We start from the raw sequence: 21136 nt of genomic DNA on the forward strand, positions 1-21136 counted from the left end.
AGAATCTTGGCAATCATCCATTCCAAATCCCATCACATTACTGATAAGGAAATCAAAATACAGACAGGGTGACTTTTCCCAAGGTCAAGTTGGCTTATTGACTTGATACAGTTAGTAAGTGTTAGAGACAGAATTTGAAACTAAATCTTTTGAGGAATGAATGGCAGAGAAGACAGTCCCCAATAATGAGAAGCTTCTCACCAATCATTGCTATAATATTATAGCACCCTGCAACCATGAGCCCACTGTCCCTAGAAATCAAACCCATTGAAAAACCAGAAAAAGCAATTCTGAGATTTAACAACAAGGAGGTTTATGCTATTTCATAAACTTGCCTTAAATTAAAATCAGGCACCACACACACACATGCACCACCACAGACATCTTCTGTCACTGAAAAGTTGCTCCCTATAAAATAAAAGAAGCTGTTTAAATGTCTCCCTTCCAAGCTAGCCCCACAGAGCTAGAGCTGAGAATACATTAGCCTTTAATGAAGTGAAACTCTCATCTTCCAGGAGACACCTCATTTAGCGCAATTGTTTCAGAGCCATTACAGAAAGACAATTACAAGGAAGCGGGGAGAGTAATTGGAAATGCTGGCAGGAGTTGGGCGAAATGATAATAAATAAAAATATTCAACCTAATAAGCTTCCAGGAGGGGGTGGGATGAAGAAAATCAACATAATTAGAACTGAACCTTAGCAAGGAAAAACAGACAGCAGGGTGGCAAGTGCTCAACTTGTACAGGAAAAGAAAAAGTAAAAAGATAAAAAGGATGGGGAGCCTGGGGCAGTTGTAGGGGAGCTGGTCAGCCTCCTCTGGAGGCCACAAGGAAGTCCAAAGAAGCCTCCCTTCTCCCCAGTCCTGAGTCCTTCAGGCACTTCAAGGAGCTCTGGAAGGTCTTGACCAAAGAAAGCTGAATTTTTGACAAAGGCAGGCCAGGCAAGGACTCAGCGTGCTGTTTCTCCTTTAGCAACATCTGAGCGTGCGAAGGAGGCATTCAGTAGCGCAGAGCACTGAGCTAGTAGTCAGGAGGCCAAAAATCTAGTCTTGTCTCAGCATATGCCCAAAGGCAAGACATCTTTCCTCTTTGGTTCTCAGTTTCCCCATTACAAAATATGAAGCCTAAAAAGATAAATTCTAAGACACTTACCAGCTCCATCATTTGATGATTCTATGAAAGGATAATAATGGCCCTTCCAGCTTCATAACTTACTTGTTGAGAGGATCTCCTCCTTTCTTCTCCCCTTCTGCTTCCCTCTCCCTTCTCCTCTTTTTCTCTACTCTCCTTTCCTGTTCTTTAATCCAACCCCTTACATATAAAGACCCCACTAATTGCTGGGTCCCCTTTTTAGACAATATTAATTCAACAAACATTTACTGCACCTGGTGTTAGGGTAACTCCAAAATAATAATAATAGCTTATATTTCTATAACATATTTTTATGTTTAATAATAATAGCCTGCATTTATATAGCATTTTGAGGTCAGCAAAATACAAATAAATATTATCTCATTTTAATTTCACAACAACCCTGGGGAATAAGTGTTATTATTGTCCCCATTTTACAGATGAGGAAACAGAACCAGGTAGAAATTAAATGACTTGCCTAGAGTCAGTCTGAGGGCAGATTTGAACTCAGTTCTTTCTGACTTTATCCATTGTAGAACCAAGTGACCTCCAAAAGTATATACTGTACAACTCCATGAAGTAGGTCTTGCCAGCATTATTATTCCCATTTTAAATATTAGTAATCTGTAGCCCAGAAAGATTAAGTGATTTGCTTAGTGAATTAGCTCATAGTTGTCCCAAGGATGTAACTCCAGCCCAAGTAGTCTGTTAGATTACATGCACCTTAAGAGTTGGGGTGTTTTTTTTTACTTTCTTTGAATCCCTAAAATTTAGCACATTGCCCTTTCAGATGTTTAATAAATGCTTGCTGACTGGTTGCATTTCTGAAGAAAGGGATAGAGGAGTTAGGTATTGGAGAGAGTGTCCCAGAAAATGAGGTGCTTCTTTGAGCCAGAAAACTGCCTATAGTAGTGGTTTTCAACTTTTTAAAATATAAAGACCCTTTTTAAACATTTTTATAAGTTTAGGATCTTCAAATCAGAAGCCTCAGCCTAGATGAGAAAGACAAACACATGGCCAGTCTTGCTGAAATCAACCCATGTACTCCTTCCACCACAATTTTCCAATAGATAATGGAGAGGGACCATATTCCTAGACAGCAATGGGAAATTTACCTAATGATATTGAAGGAATATCAGGGACTGCAGTGGGCTGGACATCCCATGCCAGGACATCCTATGATGTCAGGGAACCAGCATCCTGGGATTTTCCAGCCTGTCTTGAAGGAGTAACTTCACTCTGATACACCAAGTGGAGAGTGCTAATTATTGTTCTCTGGCTGACTATATCCCAGTGGCAGCATTGCATTGTGGAAATTGGATTTGATGCAAGAGGATTTGGGCTTGAATCCTAGTTCTGTCACTTATTATTTAACCTATCTGTGTGACCTTCATCTATAAAATAAGCTAGATTAGTCTAAATAATTTCTAAAGTCCCTTCTTATCCTAAGACAAGCACTCACATTGAAAAGTCAGAAGTGACAATGAAAAGAGAACTTATATCTCTCCTTCTCTCCTAGTCACAGTATCTGAGCTATTTCCCAACAGCCCCCTAGCTCTTCTTTGGGGAAACACATCCCAAGAAAGACAATTTGGGCTATTCTTCATATCTAAGGGTCAGATCCACATGATCTATTAATCAATAATCATTTATTAAGAACCCATTATATGAAAGGGAGAAAAATTTGGAACATAAGTTTTTGTAAAGGTGAAATGTTGAAAACTCTCTTTGCATGCATTTTGAAAAATAAAATACTGCTGAAATAAATACTATTCAAAGAAAAAGGGGGAAAAAGAACCTACTATGTCCTAACCACTATGCTAAGTACTTTGAATATAGAGACATAAGTGAAGAATTTCTATGTGTTAATAAAACTAATAGAGAGTCACTAAAAAGGAGAAAAGCACTCTATGGCTAGTTCTACACTTTAGGAAAATCATTTTGGCAGCAGGGTGGGAAATCAAAAAGGTTGAAGTATGGCACTTAATGCAGGGATCTAATATATGGAGACCAATTGCGAAGTGAGAGATAATGAGGACCTGAAGTAGTTTGGTGGCTGTATGGATGAAGAGAAGGGGACAAATTCAAGAAATACTCTGGAGGGGAAATCCAGATTAAGAAATTGTTTCAATATGAAAGTCAGAAGTCAAGAATAACAATAAGTTTGCAAATTTGAGTGACCAGAAGGGTACTGATGCTTTTGACAAAATGCTTGTGATTTCAGCAAGGCTGGCCATATGTGTTTGTCTCTCTCAACTAGGCTGAGACTTCTGGTTTGAAACTCCTAAACTCATAAAAAGGTTTTATGTTCAAAAAGAGTATAATTTAAAATGTTGGGAACCACTACAATAGGCAGATTTCTGCCTCAGGGAATTGGGAAGAGGTTGAATCTAGAGAAAGGCAAAAAAATATGCTTTGGACATCTTGAATTTGAGATATTTGTGACAGAAATAGACTAAAAAATAAAGGAAATGTGAAAAGTATGTTTCATCAGCACTCAAGAAATTGAGGAAAATGAGGCTCAAAAAGAAGAATTAAGGGAGGGAAAGAGATTTACCTATGACTGCAACTGGTCAAGTAATCTTTCCACAATAAAGTCATAGAATAGAAGAGTATTTTCTACAACTGAGCTAGGCATTATCTAACTTAGATAGGAAGATGGAATAGATGACTTAACATCTTAAAGCCCCTTCATTGATTACGGCTCTAGATCTTAGGTTGTTTGGCTATGGAATTCCAAATGGCTAGTCATGCCCAGTCCTGATTCCTCAGAAATAAGAGGTCACTAGTAAATGTTTGCTTCATTTGGGTGATTTTAATTTGAAATAAGTCCAAGATGCTTCTGAGTTAGACCTTAGGGGAGGAGATATTATGGTCTCAGAAGGTGATCTGGGTTGCAAAGAACAAAAATTCAGCAAAATACCTACTGTCCTTCCTTTCTTCATATATATATATATATATATATATATATATATATATATATATATATATATATATATATATATATATATGTCTTTTGAAATTTTAAAATAATGTTAGAAAAGAATTTGGGATCCTAAAGGAAAAATTTCCACTACTGTTAAGAGGTAGACTAGATTGGAAAAGCAGAAGGCCAGGGTCCTGAGTTAAGAAAAGAGACACAAAGTAAGGGAAAGGACTGTGCTGGATTGCTACTCATTAGGCAAATATTTCCTAACATCTAATAGAACGTAAGCTCCATGAGCCAATAACCATGTCATTTTTTAATCTTTGAATCTCCAACTCCTATTATGTTGTCTTGCTTATAATTAATTACTAAATACTTGATAGATTTGTAATTTCTTCAGGGTGGATACTCCTATCAACTCAAATTGTAATTCTTCTGTATTAAAAGGACCACCAGTTTATTTTTTTCTTCTTTTTTTTTTAGCTTTTTATTTTTAAAACATATGCATAGATAGTTATGTAGAACTTGTAGAACACACAGCTAGTAATGTCAGACCTGGGATAGTAGATGGTTTTCAAGGGAGCTGTGGCTAAGATCTCATCACACTGGACTTGGCTCTTTTCAACAATGAGGTGATTCAGGCCAACTCCAGTGGATTTGTGATGAAAAGAGCTATCTGCCTCCAGAGAGAGAACTATGGAGACTGAATGTGGATCACAATATAGTATTTTCACCTTTTTTGTAGTGGTTTGCTTGCTTGTTTTTTTCCTTTCTTATTTTTTCCCCTTTTTGATCTGATTTTTCTTGGGCAGCACGATAAATGTGGAAATATGTTTAGAAGAATTGCAAATATTTACGTTTAATATGTACTAGATTGCTGGCCATCTAGGGGAGGGGGTGGAGGGAAGGAGGAGAAAATCCGAAACAGGAGGCTATACAAGAGTCAATATTATCAAATTATCCATGCATATGTTTTGAAAACAAATAAGCTTTAGAAATAAAAAAAAAAAATTTAAAAAGAATTGCACATGTTTAACCTATAGCATTTCTTGCTGACTAGGGGAGGAGAGAGGGAAGGAGGGAGGGAGAAAGATTTGGAACACAAGGTTTTGCAAGGGTGAATGTTGAAAACTAACTTTGCATATATTTAAAAAAATAAAAAGCTATTATTATAAAAATAAATTAAATAAAATTTCATCACATAAGGGCCACTTGAGAATAGACAGCTCTATACCTAGAGATTATTCTCAGAGGGCATTAAGTTTATTGCCCAGCCTGAACTCAAAGCCTTTGCCCCTTTGGAAGTACCTGTCTGTGCTTTACTCTGCTGGCATGGCCTTATCTCTATATTATAATGTAGCATCAGAAGATGTTTCAGTGGCGGCTTTTTACTTCTCTTACATATAAGTATCTGTGGGATGAATAAATGACTCCTATAGTAGCCCTAAAATGTTCAGTGAAGTGACTTTCCTAAAGTAATACAGTCAAAAAGTTAGTGATGCAAATGGAATGAAAGCCAGGGGTCCTGACTCCCCTTCTAGAGTTCTTTCCATTGTACCATGTTGCCTCTCCCACTGGTAAACCAGTTTGAGCTGAGGAGCCCCGGGAATCCTAGGTCTTATAAACTGTTTGGGAAAGTAGCCAGAAACCTGAAACAGGGAGACCAGAGTGGAGGACTTGGTGAGGGACGGTGACCCTTGGCAATAAGCCCAGAGTGTGCTGAGCAGGAGGCTAAGAAAAGCAACAGGAGTGCCAAACAAGTTGTCCAAAACAGAACGAGTACCCTTAGGAGCTCTCCACCACTCTGGAAGCAGCATGGCTCTCACCAGACTTCAGAAAGCACAAATCCCAGCTCTTGTATTTACTAACTATACAATCCTAGGTACAGGTTTCTCATCTATAAAAGGATAATCCTATCTGCTCTCTGCTTGGCAAGGTTATTTGGAAGACCAAATTAAATACTGATTGTCAAAGTGCTAGTAGGAAGAGTCATGCAATTATAATGTTTTGTTAGTTGGCAAATACTCATTTTTGGTTATCTTCTATCTCAGTGAGAACAAGATGACTTCCCATTACAGAAAAGGAAACTTTGACCTAAGAAGTTGAAGCTGAAAGCAGGGCCTGAGCCAATACACTGACATGAAGCCACATCCAAATCAATGGTTTTGTTTTTTTTTTTTTTTTTTTCTGTTGTCTATCTGAGACCCCAACTGGGAGGGATGGGAGAGAAAGAACACCACATCCCATCAGTCTCTGTTTTAGAGAAGATTCAGAGTAGACACTATCCACCATCTCTTATAGATATTCTCAGAGACATCCTATGATCTTTTTATGTGTATGGGGGGTTGAGAGGCAGAAGTAATAAGGAGAGAACAATGAGGAACTTCTACATCAGAAACTCTTCCATAGGAAAGAATGGGATGTTTATCTGGCCTTCTCTTTGTCCTCCTCCTCCTTTTCCTCCATCACATGGATCAGAATCATTCCTAGGAGAGTCTTTCCTCTTGGGGAGTGGTCATCCTAAAGCTCAGATCACTCTGTTCCCCAACATTGTGGGGGAGGAAGGAGAAGGGTAGGGGGAAAGTGCCATAATAATGCTTAGCTTGTTTTTCTTCATTTTCTTGTCAGTTCCAGGCTGCCCAGGAGGTAGATCTGCCTAGTGGAACTACAAAACACCCCCTTCCCTTGCTTCCCCCTCCCATCCCCAACCTAGTCCTAATTTGGTCCTAAGTATTCCTAAGGTGCCTTCCAATTTCCCGCTGTAACAAATGGCACAGAATGCAAATAGAGGTGGATGTGGGACACAGATGTTTGCACTAATTTAATTGAGGGAACACCTTGGATTAAACACTTTGCAAAACATTCACAAATAGGTTCAGTGCATCCGATAATGAAAAGCTTCCCAACCCCATGGCATTTGCTGGAGCTGCCTGCAGGCTCCTAGAAGATGCGCCAGGGAGGGGCCAAGATGGGAGGAGAGGCCTAGAGCAGACGTTGGAAGAACCAGGAGGGGCCCAGGGAGCAGCAGGCAAGCAGGTGGGCAAGCCAAGCTCCTTCTGAGGAAGGGGGGAGTCAGAAGGGTGGGATAACAGCTGATTATTAGCCAGCTGGAGCTATTCTAGACAAGACATTTATTTAAATCTCTGGAGATGGCTTGTTCACTGTAGGGGTCAATAATGACCAGATTCCTATTCCTGTCCATATAACTTTGATCCCTGCCCCAATTAATGGCAGAAATTGCCCAAACTTGTTTCTGCTCTCATAAAACATATGCCCAACTGACTTGAAATGAATATGGGTCCATTTGACTTTCCTGCTCTAAGCATTTCTACAACTAAGAAGTGCTTATATGGAAAGCTTTCCTAACTGGTTGAGTTTCAGGTGCTGAAGACCAATGAATTTTCACATTGCCCCATCCCTTTCCCTCAGACAACATAGTAACACTCTAACTTAAGGGAACTCTAGCTGGGCCAATGGCTGAAAGTGGTAAAGCTATAGCTACTCATAAAAGGAGTGAGCCTAGGAAGTCCAGTAGATCAACCCCCACTCAGCAAAGACTCCCTACCAAATAGCCTGCCCAAGCCCAATGCAGCCTGTCATAATCCTGTGGCTAATCATCTATTTGGTCCAGAGTAGTAGCAGAATGACCCATTCAGTCAAAGACATTATTCTAAGAGCAACAAGTCCTATGACTAAATGATTCCCTGAAAGGAATCAGCCTAACCTAGCAATAGAGTTAGAACAGAATGATTCCCCCATTACTAGTTCCAGATCACACAGTGAACTTCATAAAGATGCTCTGGAAAAAGAAAGGATATCTAGTTCCTAAAGTTCTGGACTTGTCTGATCATGTGTGCTTTGTTCATGTGTCCACTCTTCCCCTAATGGATTCTGAATGTATTTGTTGAAAAGAATGTCCTATGTTTGTTGGGAAATGCTTTGTAACTAGTGTTCTTAGTATGCCATTTAAATTAAATGCTCTTGCTAAAGAACTACCCAGGTCTATTGGTGGATTTTTAAGGAGAAACCCAGTAGTAAGGGCTTTTAAATTAGTATAAACAAGATAGCTAGCTGTCCACAGTGTTAATTCTAGAAGATGAAAATAACAGTAGGGCTCAGCCTACCCGTGATAGCTTTAATTATGAGAATAAATCTAAAGGAGATCTTACATAGCTAAGTCTAAATCCAGAGGAGACAATCAGAAAAAGGCAATCAGGAAGAAAAGAGTGAAAATGATCTGCCCCTTTAAAACAACTTCCTTATCCCTCTCTTTCCTTTCATCCTCTAACATCCCCAAAACATACTCATGGCATGAATTCCATTCAGATCCTGAAATTATAGAAGTTGAGACTAGGGATGCAGAGATATAAATTCAGTTTTTCCCAGATCTTGTTTTTTACCTCTTTCTCAATCCATGGAATGTAGACTCTTCTATTTCTCAACTTCCCCAATTTTAGCCTTCAAGAATTCAGATTCTAAAGCCACTATTATGGGAACCTCGAGAGCTTACTCACAACCCATGTAGACACACATCAAGGCAGATGTGACTTCTTCCTGACATTTCATTACAAGGCAAGTGGGATGGTAGCATTGGGGCCGAATTGGAAAGCATAAGGACTTTCTTCTAGCCTAACTGGATAAATCCCCAGAATGTGAATTTTAGATCACTAGGTAAATGCTCTCTAACCTTCACAGGTAATTGTACTTTCATCCTCAGGGAAGTATTACTTGCTTCCCTGGACCTTCAGCCTCCTCATTTATAAAATGGAGAATTAGATTGCACATAGGGAAAGATGAAAGGGAACTCACTGGTTATCTACAACTACAGAAAGCCTCAGAGTTCCTGAGGCTTCCAGGATCCTAGGTTAAAATAAAATCACTGCCTTCTTCACCTACAAGAGGAGCCATGTTGGCTTGAGGCAGAGAAGGCTAGCTTTTCTTTATTTTTAGTTGATGGGTTTATCACTAAAGGTCACTATGGTAGCACTGGAAAGGACTTGGGAGGAAGGGTTCAGGCAGGAGTTATGTGGGACGTAGGTGGAGTTTTGGGGGGGAATGTGTAATTTGATTTAGAACCTTTAGGCCCATCACCCTAGGTTTCCAAGGGGGTGGGGGGAGCTGTGGAGATAAGCAATAGGAAGATTGAAGATAATGGGATTTGGAACTAGGTGTCTTAGAGGTGATTTAATCTAAGTCATTTGTACAGATGAGGAAACAGGAAGCTGAGGTCAGAGGTAGGTAGGTAAAGCAGGGTTCAACAACAAATCCTCCAGCTTCAACTCTGGTGTTTTTTCTCCAAACCACAGTGAGATGATGGGAACCCTGACTACAAAACCTTCCAGCACCTCTCAGCCCTGCCAAGTTGGAGCCAAAGCAGATCTCCCCTCCCTTCCCTTTCCCTCTCTTCCCCAGAAAGGTTTAGGGAAGCAGCTGGGGAGAGGGAAGGCTCCACAAACAGACCCCTCTCTCCTGCAGGCAGAGTCACACCAACCGAAAGGAGATTTAATTAGCAAAAATCTCGTTAGGCAAACGAAATTATCCGTAAGACAATACTCCTCTGGACAGGGGGTATGATTAAACAAAGCCATTAATTGAGAGAGTGGCAGCCACAGTTCCCAAGATCCATTCATCTCTGGACAGGCTCTATTCTGTCTCCTTGGGCCAGTTGAATAGACCCCTTTCCCTTCCCCTTCCCCCACCCCATTTAATAAATGATCCCTCCAAGCTCCCAGAACCCTTTGAGTTGGGGGGCTGCAGACCTCAGCTTATCTCATCAGCAGCTACTCCTCAGCCAGATTCCTGCTAAAGTGCCTTGATTGCATAATGTCTATTTGCATAATGTAAATTGCAATCTCCTAGCTCTGGAGGCAGGATTCACAGAACGGCCATTATTTTTTACCACTCCACAAAAATTCTGCATTTAGGAAGCAGATTTGCAGCTTAGAATGCCATATAAATCTGAATCCGCCATAGACTCCATTAAATCATTCCAATTAAGATGGACCAACCAAGAGTCTAGCCCACATACGCAAGGACCTCTCAGTCTAGACCAAGGAACAAGGGGGAAGGGGGAAGGGGGAAAGGGAGTGGGCTGGAGATGGATAGGAAAAAGGGTGAGAAGAGCTCATCTGATGCTATGGGGAGAAGAGGACTAGTTAAGGCTGTATTTCTATTCCTATCTCACTTTCTCTATCCCTCTTTCTCCTTTCCTCCCTCTAAGTGTATAACATACATTTCAGAGCTCACTCTAAAAACCCACCCAGCAGATGAATAGGGGAAAGGTAGAATCATAGATTTAAAGTTGGGAAAGACCTTGGAGTTCATCTAGTCCAACCCTCCCATTTTATAGAGAAGAACACTGAGGCACAGGAAATTTGAATATGTATACAATTTATCATACAATTGTTAAGTAACAAATATGGGATTTGAACTTGGGCCCTCTGACTCCAAATGTAGCAATCTCTCAATTACACCTTGACTTATCCAATTTCCTTTAAGTTTGCTGCCAAAACTCTTTTGAGCTCATTGTGGGGCTGATTTCAGGTAGACTGCTAATCTAAACTCCAGCTCATTTTACAGATTAGGAAAGTGAGGCAAACTGGGTTAAGTGACTTGCCTAGAGTCACACAGCTAGTAAGTATCTGAGTCACAATTGAACTCAGACCTTCCCAACTCCGGGCAGGGCACTCTAGCCACTGAGGCACCTAGCTGCCCCTAAAGCCAATAGAAAAAAAAATGTTATTTTATTAGGGAGATTCAAGGTATTGGCCGGATATGTGAAGTATCATAGGCTCTTTCTTTAAATATTCCTAACATTTTTCAAGGTTCCTCCTTGGAAAAATGATAGGATTTAAAAGGACAACTTGCTGACTGAAATCCAGAAGACAGAGAAATTCCCTGTTTATTTTCTAATCCACTGTGATTCTGAATCTATTTCCCCAGAGAAAGAGCTTTCAACTTAGAATCAGAAGCCCTGTATTCAAATTTTGATTTTCTATTAAATATAACTTTGATAAGTTACTTACTCTTGTCTCAGCCTAGTTTTCCTTATCTGTAAAATGAGGATAATAATACTAGCTCAACCTACCTGGATGGGATTCTTATGAGGATTGAATGAGATAGATAATGCCCATGTAAGTGTGATGTAACTATAAGCCATTTTTATAAATCTGAATTAATATCAGATTTAGGGTCAGAGACAGACACAAGATCTGAAAGAGGGGCATTGCCTCAGAAAATTGTCCACGACTCCATGGCTTGGCATCTGAGCTACTTCTTTGGTACTGTATTGCTTATTCAATATTCATTTGTTTAAGAACAAGATGCTAATATGGATTATTAAAATATCATCAGTTTATGAATGAATTTTGACACATGGTACACAGAATTTTTGCTTTGTATGTGAAGAGCACTTGAGTGAATGTCTTTATTTCCCAACAAGATTATTTCTTTACTGGGTGGTAGGAAGGGGTCAGGCTCAAGCTTTGAAATGGCCTCTGTGTTATTGTCTGTCCTTCCAAATGCATTCAAATAAGTCACCATCATCTTTCTATGTGATTAAATCACACAATGTCAATGTTGGAAGACACATTAGAGATCATCTAGTCCAACTTCCTCATTCCTCAGGTGCAGAAAAGGAGGTGACTTGTACAAAAACATGAAATCCCATAGACTCAATCTCAGAGATAGGAGGGGAATCAGAAGACATTTGGTCCAACCTATTTCTGAATAATACAGGCAGACCTGGCAAAAGATCTCACAGCAAAGTAACCTCAGAGCTGAGACTAGACCCTATGTTCCCCAACACACTGCTTTTTGCTTCCTTGTTCACAATCCTTGGCTGAACCTAAAAACTGGTTGCCATAGGGAGCACTGATAGTTTGATGGGACCTCAGAATGGAACTGAGGGGTTTTGCTCCTGGAGAACATAGTTTTGACACTTCTTGTTTCTAATGAGGTTCCAGAAATTCATGCTGCCTTTACAATTTGGAATTCCAAGCTATAGGTCACAGACCTACATATTCACTCTTCAGAAAAAATTCTAACAAGATAATTTGCTTGGGAGAGGTTCAATACTAAATGCTAGGATCCCCTCCAGCGCCCAGTTATTTTAGGGATGCTGTATCAGGAAATCCTATATAAGTGACCAGGTTGGCCTAATAGATCCTCAAAAGTCTCTTCCAACAGACTTTATATTGCTGAGACCTTTACCCCTCTATCACAAATCTCTTAGCACACCTCCCAGGAATTTCAGGGCACTTTGATAATTTAGGCCCTGTCCCTTTAAATACTCCAAGATGTCCTAGCTATGTTCTATAAAGTTTTAGTTCATCTCAGGCGCACTTCCCTATACTCTATTCTAACCCAGGGAAGATGTCCAGAAACTCGGGCTTGCTTTTCTGAATCCTGAGATCAATACAAAGGATTTCTAAATTCTTTCTAGAGACAATAACCAAGTTTCCTAGTACTCAGTCCCTAGCATAGTGCTGAGTTTATGGTAAGCAATCAGCATGAATGGAAGGGAGTGGAATTGTTGAGTTTATGGATTTCCTCAAAAATCCCACTTCTTCTAAGCACAGAATTCCATATTCACTCCTTTTTCTAGCTTGAACTTCTTTTCTCTGCTACCTCTATGCCCTCCCTTTCCTTTCTCCTTCTACTAGCCAGGAAGCCAGTCAGTAATGTTAATAAGCCAGAAGACTGAAGGAAGTCAAAGCAAACCTCAGGTCTTTGCTGCCTTGGGGTAGCAAATTTTGACAAAGTCCTCCCTGAGGGAAAGGAAAATCTTAAACCTGATCGAGAACAGAGGTCACAAGAAAACAAATCAGACCCCCTTCCCAAGCACAGCCAAAAGGTTCTGGCAGCCTGCCCCCCATCCCTTCCCTCAGGAGCTGTCCCTAAGGTGGCCATCAGAAGTCTGGGGCTTCCCTGGCGTGGGGACCCAGGGGGATGCCTGCAACTAGCAATCAGAACCCAGACAGAGAGGAACTTCTAATCCTCCGTCTGCACTCTCCTTTCTTAAGCACGGCCATTAAGGTTCACGCTCAGCTTGTTCCTCTCATACTTGACTTGACTTATGAGGTCCCTCTAACCTCCGGTGCGAGGAGACATCGATTCTTGCAAAGGTCATTTTCTTTCCGCCCCCACTCTCCCTTTCCATTCTCGGTCTCCTGGGCAGGCTTTCCTGGAACAGGACATAGGAGGGGGGTGATTACCTTCCTCTTCCCACCCCCAATCCACTAGTCTGACCACTCCCCTACACCAGTAGTTTGCTGGAGGTGTCTGGGCAGCAGGAACCCTTGGGCAAATGCAGAAAACAGTATGCCATTAGGTGGGGAGGCCGGGCGCCCTGCTTGCTCACTGAGCAGTCATCTGCAGGATGTTAGAGAGATAGCAGGTCAGCCATTCTTATGATTTATTCAAATACTCATTACAGTCAATCTATTTTTACACAGAGGTGAAGATATGCGCTGATAACGGTTAATCATTTATAATTCCACGGACTGGTTGGAAGCCAATGTACTATCAAAGCCAAGGAGCTCACATCAGCTCCGCGCCAGTCCCCCCAGAAGGTGGGCAGAGGAGGCGCCAAGCGAGCCCATTCATTCATTCATTCATTCCACAAACATTTATTGAGCACTTGCTGTGTCCCAAGCACCCTAGGGGAATACAGAGATGGATGAGATGCGGGAAGCTGCCCTCCTAAAGTTTGTAATACAGTCGATAGGATAAGAACTCATCAAAAATAACTAAAACAAAAAACAATCATAAGTACATCTATATAAGAAATCCATATCTATATATAGTGTGTTTATATAATCTACAACATGAGTGTTATAGATAATAAATATTGAGAGTACAGAAAAGGAAGAGATCACTTCTAGCAGGAGTAATTCAGGAAGGAGGTGGTATTTGAGCTGAGGCCAGAAGAATGGATAGGGTTTCAGTAAGTTGAAATCAAGCAAGGAGGGCATTCCAGGTTGGTTTGGGGTGGGAGAAGAGAAGGGCAGGGACAAGGTCCAGATCCACAAAGCCTTGGGAGACGTGGCTCCCAGGGTCACCAGCTCAGCCTCTCACAAACAGGGAGAATAGAGAGCGTCTTCAAACTACAGATTTGTGGCCCCCTCCACTCGCATCATTCCATCTCAGCTGCTGTGTCCCGGCTCTGGTCTTGAGGTCCAGGGAGCTTCCCTCTCTTGTACTCATTACATGGGTAACCCATGAAGTCCACCTTAATGCACAATCAATAAGGCCTAATTAAATAGGATGTCATATTACTGGGCTCTTTTGTCACATTCAGACATAATCTAATTAGATTTCCATTGCCTTCTACATTCTGATCAGCTCCATATTGAATGTTTCTTTTTCACCAGGGCTCATGCAAGAAGAGGGGGTTCCCTAGCTGACCTTAACCTGTAACCTCACTGAAACTGGGGAGAAGATGCCAGTCAAAGTTACTTACAGTTCAGGGCCTCTTTTTCAGCAAGTAACATAGAAGACAGAAAGCTTCAGGACCCAGCCACACGCATCACCTGTCAAAAGAAAGAGAATATCTTTATAGACTATGTGCTATCATGCCAGGAGTCAGAGTGAGAATGGGCCCAAAGGGGCAGATATGGTATGGAATGGAGTCTTAAACTGTGGGTCGTGACTCCATATGGGGTCAAATGTGAGGGTTGTGGAAATTATGATTTATTATCAGTAAATGTTTGATTTGTATACCTATTTTATATACCTATATACATGGGGTCACATCAAAATTTCTTGGATGGAAATGGAGTCACAAATAAAAAAAAAGTTTAAGAAGCCCTGGCACAGATCATCGACAGTACTAAGTGGGGGGAAAAATCTATTTATTGGAAACTGACACGATTCACTGATAATCAGTTAGAAACTAGGAATCAGGATTACTATCAAATCATCTTCAGCTCTTGTCTTTTATTTATTTTTTTATCTCAGTTTCCTCCTTTCTGTGCAAAATTTGTTATCCCTCTCTTCAAAGATCCTGGAAAGGAAAGAGTTTATTTCTATTAAACAGTATCAAATGATCAGAAGGCAAACAAGTTAATGGCATGGACCTTTTCTGGGGTCAAATAGATGGGAGGAATAAGTATTTATTAAAACTTCAGTTGTGCTCAGCATTGCAGGAGATAAAGATAAAAAGTCTAAAATGATCACTTCTAAATGCTTACAGTTTAATTGGGATTATATGGAGGCACAACAAGTGGCTTATGGCAATATATAATCAAATCCTAAATTTTTTTTTGGTACAAAATTCCCTTAAATTTTGGGAATTCTGAGACAGAAGAGAAATAGGAGTTGAACCAGTTAAGGCAGACTTCATGAAGAGGGTGAGATTTGAAATATGCCTTAAAAGACGAAAAAACTTAGATAGTTTTTACCTAGATGGATAAAGGAAAAAAGTGAAGACATTCCAAACGGAAAGCACAGAATAAGCAAAGGCACAAAGGCATGGACAGTGAGAAGCTTAGAATCAAGTATATTTTGAGTCATAGCAGTAATTGACACTGAATAAAAAGAGTGAGTGAGAATAAGGAGAACCTGGAAATTGAAGCCATTGAAAGTTTTTTGGCAAAGAAGTGACAAAATGAAAGATAACTCTGCCTTTTTCACCATCAACTTGTCTCAACTTTCCCCCTTCCCCCCCAACTTCCACTGATTAATTATGGCTTCTGGGTAAAAACAGATTTCAGGCAGCAATTCATCTCAGCAAGCATTTATTCAAAACTTAAAACTATAGAAATCACAATGCTAATTTCTAGGAGATATAGAAAATTTAGATAAGAAATAGTCTTTCCTCCTTGTTTTTCAGTAATTTATAATTTGAAGGGATGGGGATGACATATATACCAATAGATATAAATACAAAATAATACATAATCAAGATAAAAATAACTCACATTTTCATAGTATTTTATAGCAAAGAACAACTCTATGAAGTACATATAGATAACATTAACCACATCTTACAGATGTAAAACCAGAAAGTAAAGCTCAGAAAGTTTACAGTCACACATCTAATAAGTGGCAGACCTCATATTTGAACCCAGATTCATGGGATCCAGGACTAATTCAGAAGGCCAGACAGACATCACCACCTTACATTACTTCCATTTGAATGAATATAAATCTGGTGGGAGCAAAGTACAACTTTGGGCAAGAATTACCACCTGGGAGAATCAGGAAAAACATCTTGAAAGGAGTGGAATTTCAATTGGCCTTTGCTGGATGAATAGTAATTCAACAAAGTGGGCATTTTCTAATAATGTTCCTAGGCATAGATATTCTAAGACAACACCAGGCAGCACAGTGAGGCAAATTATCAAAGTTGAGAAAACTATAGCATTGTTGAGGATACAGCCAGGAGTATAGCTAAGAGAATGCGGGTCAATCAAAAAACTGAGTTCTAGTCCTAGCTTGAGCTCTGGATCTGGGACTCAGTTTTGTTAGCAGTAAAATGGAGAAGATGGACTAGAGGCTTTAGAAAGGCAGTTCAAGCCAGAGTCAGAAACTAGTACTTTTACCATTGCTCTTTTGTTTTTTAAACAAATAACCAATCTTTGCTCACCTTATCACCCTCACCAGGTCTCAAACCAACGCTTCTGAATAAAAGAAGCAAAAATGCTGGAGCTGCCAATCCTGTAGCCTCAGAAAGGTACCTGGAATAGAACACTCTCCACCAAACCAGAACTCCAGAAAGAGAATAAAAACTGTCTGGAAAATCTGAGTAAGACAGAATGTCCAGGGAGGAAACACCTGACAGAACACGGACCCCTCCAGACACAGGTCTCTGTGTCTTTCGCTCTTGCTGCCTGGGGTTTTCTCCCCTTGCTCTCCTTCTCACAGTATCCCTCTTCACCCCCTACCAGGATTCCCTTCCTCATTGCCTGAGAGAAACTATTGCCAAGGGATAGCTTTTGTGTGTCCTGAACTGTGATGGGGATCCAGCACTCCAGCCCCTGACTGCTGGGCTCTAAATTACACAATTACTGGGTAATTTAATAAAGATATAATTACCTGGCATCAGACACTTGGCTCCAAGTTATTTTCCCACCCAGCATCAAGTGTTATTGTAGTGTCTCACTCTAAGCTAGGTTAGCACTGGTGCTACTTGTAGGACTTCAGGCAGCCACAGTGACCAGTGTTGGCTGGGGGAGATGCTTCTGTACTGCATGACTCTCTCCATCCTAAGAAAATTCTACACCTCTGCCCAGAGACAAGGCACTGAGACAAATTTCTGGAACACCCCAAACATGTGGCTCTGAACAATGGGAAAATGGTGAAGCTGAGAAATATGATAGCTTCTACTCAGACACAGAGTTCTGCTTTGTCTTTACACTAAGTATAAGGACAATATTTAGGAAGGTATCTCGGTCTGCCATAAAACTAATGGAACTTGGAAGTCTGAGGACTTGGACTCATATCTCATCTCTAAAACTTACTACAGGTAAGTATCTTAGTATCTCACACACACATGCATGTAAATGTATGTGTATGTATGTATGTATTATAACCAGTATATCTTAATATAACCTAGGATGAGTCACTTAAAGGAAGAGGAAGAGAAAGAAATAAGTATTTATAGAGCAACTATTATATACCAGGCACTAAGTACTTTTTTACAAATATTGTCTCATTTAATCATAACTCTTTCTGGGCTTCAATGAACTCACATTTAGAATAAGAGTCTTGGTCTAGATGATCTCTAATGTCCCTTTCAGTTCTCTATGATCTAATGACTACTAGATAGCAGGAAGACTCATAATCACTAAGAGATAAGTAGTCATAAAGTGTAGTTCTACCCACCACCCATGTATTCCTACCACATGTGAACTTCTATGTTCACACAGTTTAAAGTCCGAGCAATTAGCCCTTTGGTGGGAAAGAGTGGTGACTCTGACTCCTCCAGGAGGGAATATACAGATTTGCATTGAGAGAACAATTGAGTCCCAAGAGTGACCAAACTTCTGGGTCAAGAGAGGAGGACCAAAAAAAAAAAAATCATTTTAGCTTATATGAGGATTTGAACTTAGAAGAGAACAACATTGCAGAAAACAAAAGGATTTAGTTAAGTTTGTATCTGAAAATTAAGGGGAAATAATTAAAAAAAAAAAAAAGCACTGGACTTGGAGTCAACAAAACCTTGTGTCTTTACCAAATTTTTAAACTATAATACTTAGCAGCTTCATGAATATGGGTAAGTCTAACCTTCCATCTCTTCATGTGGCAAATGGGCATAATGACAGTTCTTGCACCCAAATACCTTATAGGGTTGAGAAAAACATGTTGTATATAAATATGAATCACTTATTCTTTTTGGTTTACAGAAAAACAGAAAAAGTGGTCTTCTCAAATTCAATGAACTTTACAGGTACCTGGAATGAGTACAGTATGAAACATTTTCGATTCAAAATTACATACTATATCTATACATAGTAATTGTAATTGCTTAATTTGTAAATACTTTGTTTTACAGTTTCTTTCTTGCCTATAAACTCAATAAAGCTGACCTACAAGCCCGTGGCAGTCACAGTAACTTATTGTAACAAGGAACAATATAGGAGATAGGGGTAAAAGGTGATGCTTTTGAGGTTGTAGGCAGGCCCTTGGGACACGGCAGTGAAAGCAGGCAGCAAATAACTAGCTAGCTATCATGCAGCTACAAGTGATATCCCATTTGGAAGTGTCCCAGGATGGAATTACACACTCTTTTTTATCAATGACAGAGGTTATACAAGAGAGAGAATGCTACATAAGACTCTGGAAAGGGAAGAGCCCTATGCTTAGGTTCAGGCCTGGCTCAGCTACTTTGCTATGGCCTTTGTCAAGTCTGCCTTTGATTTAGCATCACTTTTAATCTATAAAATGGGAATACAATTTGTACTACCTCCCTGGCAGGTTTGTTGTGAGACTCAGAAGGAAATAACGTTTATGAAACCTCTTTAAACTTATAAAGCATCAAACAATTATCATCATTACAAGTGTCACCATTTTTATAAGACTGCTGGCATTAAGATTACAAGGATAAAATTAAAATGATCCTAACCCATTTCCAAAAGATGAAGTTTTGAGATCATAATGAAGGTTCTAAAATGGACAGATAAATTATGAATGACATAACTGTAATTGCTCTGATGGTTAGTAAAATAAATGTATCTCAGAAAGAGACCTGAAGGTCACAGTGGTCCATAGTTTAATATTAATCAATAATTCAGGGGTATTCATTCATTCTTTTACTTTATAGACATTTATTGAGTACTTAATTATATGGACAACATTGCAGTGTTCTTCACGAAGTCTTCAAAGAATTATTACATGTGATCTTTGACCTCAAGTAGCTTAATTAGGAGATCCATAAGGAATATGCACATGAAAAGGTGATGATTAAAAATACTAAAAAACAATAAAAGAGTTGTTTCAAGATCATGTCTTAAGAAGGGCCAGATGAAAGGTAGGAATAATAAGTTCTATAGGGTTAAGGGGAAGGAGTCAGATAAAGCTTCATAGGGACTTGGTTCTTCTAACAATCTTTAAAGGGTGTGGATAAGCAGAGAGAAGGGGAAGCTTGCTTTAATTGAGAGAAACATCATGAGTAAACAATGGAAGTTTTCCTGTCTATTGATATACTCATTGAACTTTGGACTGGAAGGGATATCATCTAATTTTCATTCCTTTCTGTTAAAGATGAAGAAACTGAGATGTGAAGTGATACTCAAGATCACATAGTAAGTTTTAGTGCAGGATACAGGCCCAAGTCTTCTTATCCCAGTTAGTTAAAACCATTTATTAAGTGCCAGGCAATGCACTAAATGCCATGGATGCAAAGGAAGGTGAATAATAATAATAATCCCTGACCCCAAGGAGTTCACTATTAAAAGAAAAAAAACCCAACTATATTACTAACAAGATATATAAAAGATCAATTGAGATAAATCAACAAAGAGAAGGGTATCAGAAAAGGTTTCCTGTAGAACATACGTTTTTTATGTGTGACTTGATGGAGACCAGGAGATGGAGATACGGAGATTTTCAAGTATGAGAAATAGCAAATAAAAATAAAAAGGCTGGAGTAGGAATACGGAGTATCATATTTGAAGAACAGAAACTATAGTCACTGGATTGCATAACATATTGGGGAGACTCAAGTGCAAGAAGACTTGAAAATGTAGGAAAAGGTCAGGTTATGAAGTTCAATTTGACAGCTAATGAAGGATGGGCTTGAGTCAGAAACAATTTTGTTAATAGAGTTGTTGATGCTGTTTTTGTTGTTCATTTGTTCATCCTTCATTTTCAAAGAGGACCAATGACATCACAGGTGATGACTTGTGCCTGAAGTGATTTAAGTAAGGCAGAGTCCTACAAAGTTATCAGTTTTACTCTCCCTTCAAAAGTCTGTCCAGAGACAAGATCAAAGTCAGATAGACTGTCAATGACTACAGGTGAGAGTTGAGTATCAGGTCAACACCAAAGATCAGAGGACCCTTGAAAAGGGCTTGGCAAGCCCTCACAGGAGAGGCGCTAGTACTTCCTGAACAAAATGATCCTACTATATTAAATCTCAAATAGAGCCAACTTACCCCAGGATCAACTTAGGACTGTAATGTTTTAACAGAGATCAAGTCAAATTAAAGATAACCCAGAGAAAGCCTGTCATATTATCACATTAGAACTCATTAAGGATGCCCAAAGGGTAATAGAATTGTGTATACTCTTTGACTTAGCAATAACACTACTAGGTCAGCATTCCAAAGAGATCAAATAAAAGGGGAAAGGACTTGTACAAAAATATTTATAGTAGCTCTTTTTATGATAGTATGCCCATGAATTGGGGAATGGCTAGACAAGTTTAAGTATATGGTTGTGAGGGAATAGGATAAGCAGGATGGGCATCAGAAAAACCTGGGAAATATTAAACGAACTGATGCAAAGTGAAGGGATCAGAAGGAGGGCATTGTGCACAATAACAGCAATATTGTAATAGTGATCAATTGTGAAAGACTTAGCTACTTTGATCAGGACAATGATCTAAAACAAATCCAAAGGACCCATGTTGAAAA

General features: G+C 39.6%; 1 protein-coding gene across 2 annotated transcripts in view; it reads right to left on the bottom strand.

Annotated features, from left to right (window-relative positions):
* Positions 1-21136, bottom strand: part of PKNOX2 (PBX/knotted 1 homeobox 2) — a 346585-nt gene that overhangs the window by 238226 nt on the left and 87223 nt on the right. For both annotated transcript variants that reach the window (XM_074303895.1, XM_074303894.1), the window contains exon 2: positions 14521-14590. The gene's annotated coding sequence lies outside the window, so the exon portion shown is untranslated. The remainder of the gene's footprint in view (positions 1-14520; positions 14591-21136) is intronic.

The sequence above is a fragment of the Sminthopsis crassicaudata genome, chromosome 3 (assembly GCF_048593235.1).
Source record: "Sminthopsis crassicaudata isolate SCR6 chromosome 3, ASM4859323v1, whole genome shotgun sequence".
NCBI lineage: Eukaryota > Metazoa > Chordata > Mammalia > Dasyuromorphia > Dasyuridae > Sminthopsis > Sminthopsis crassicaudata.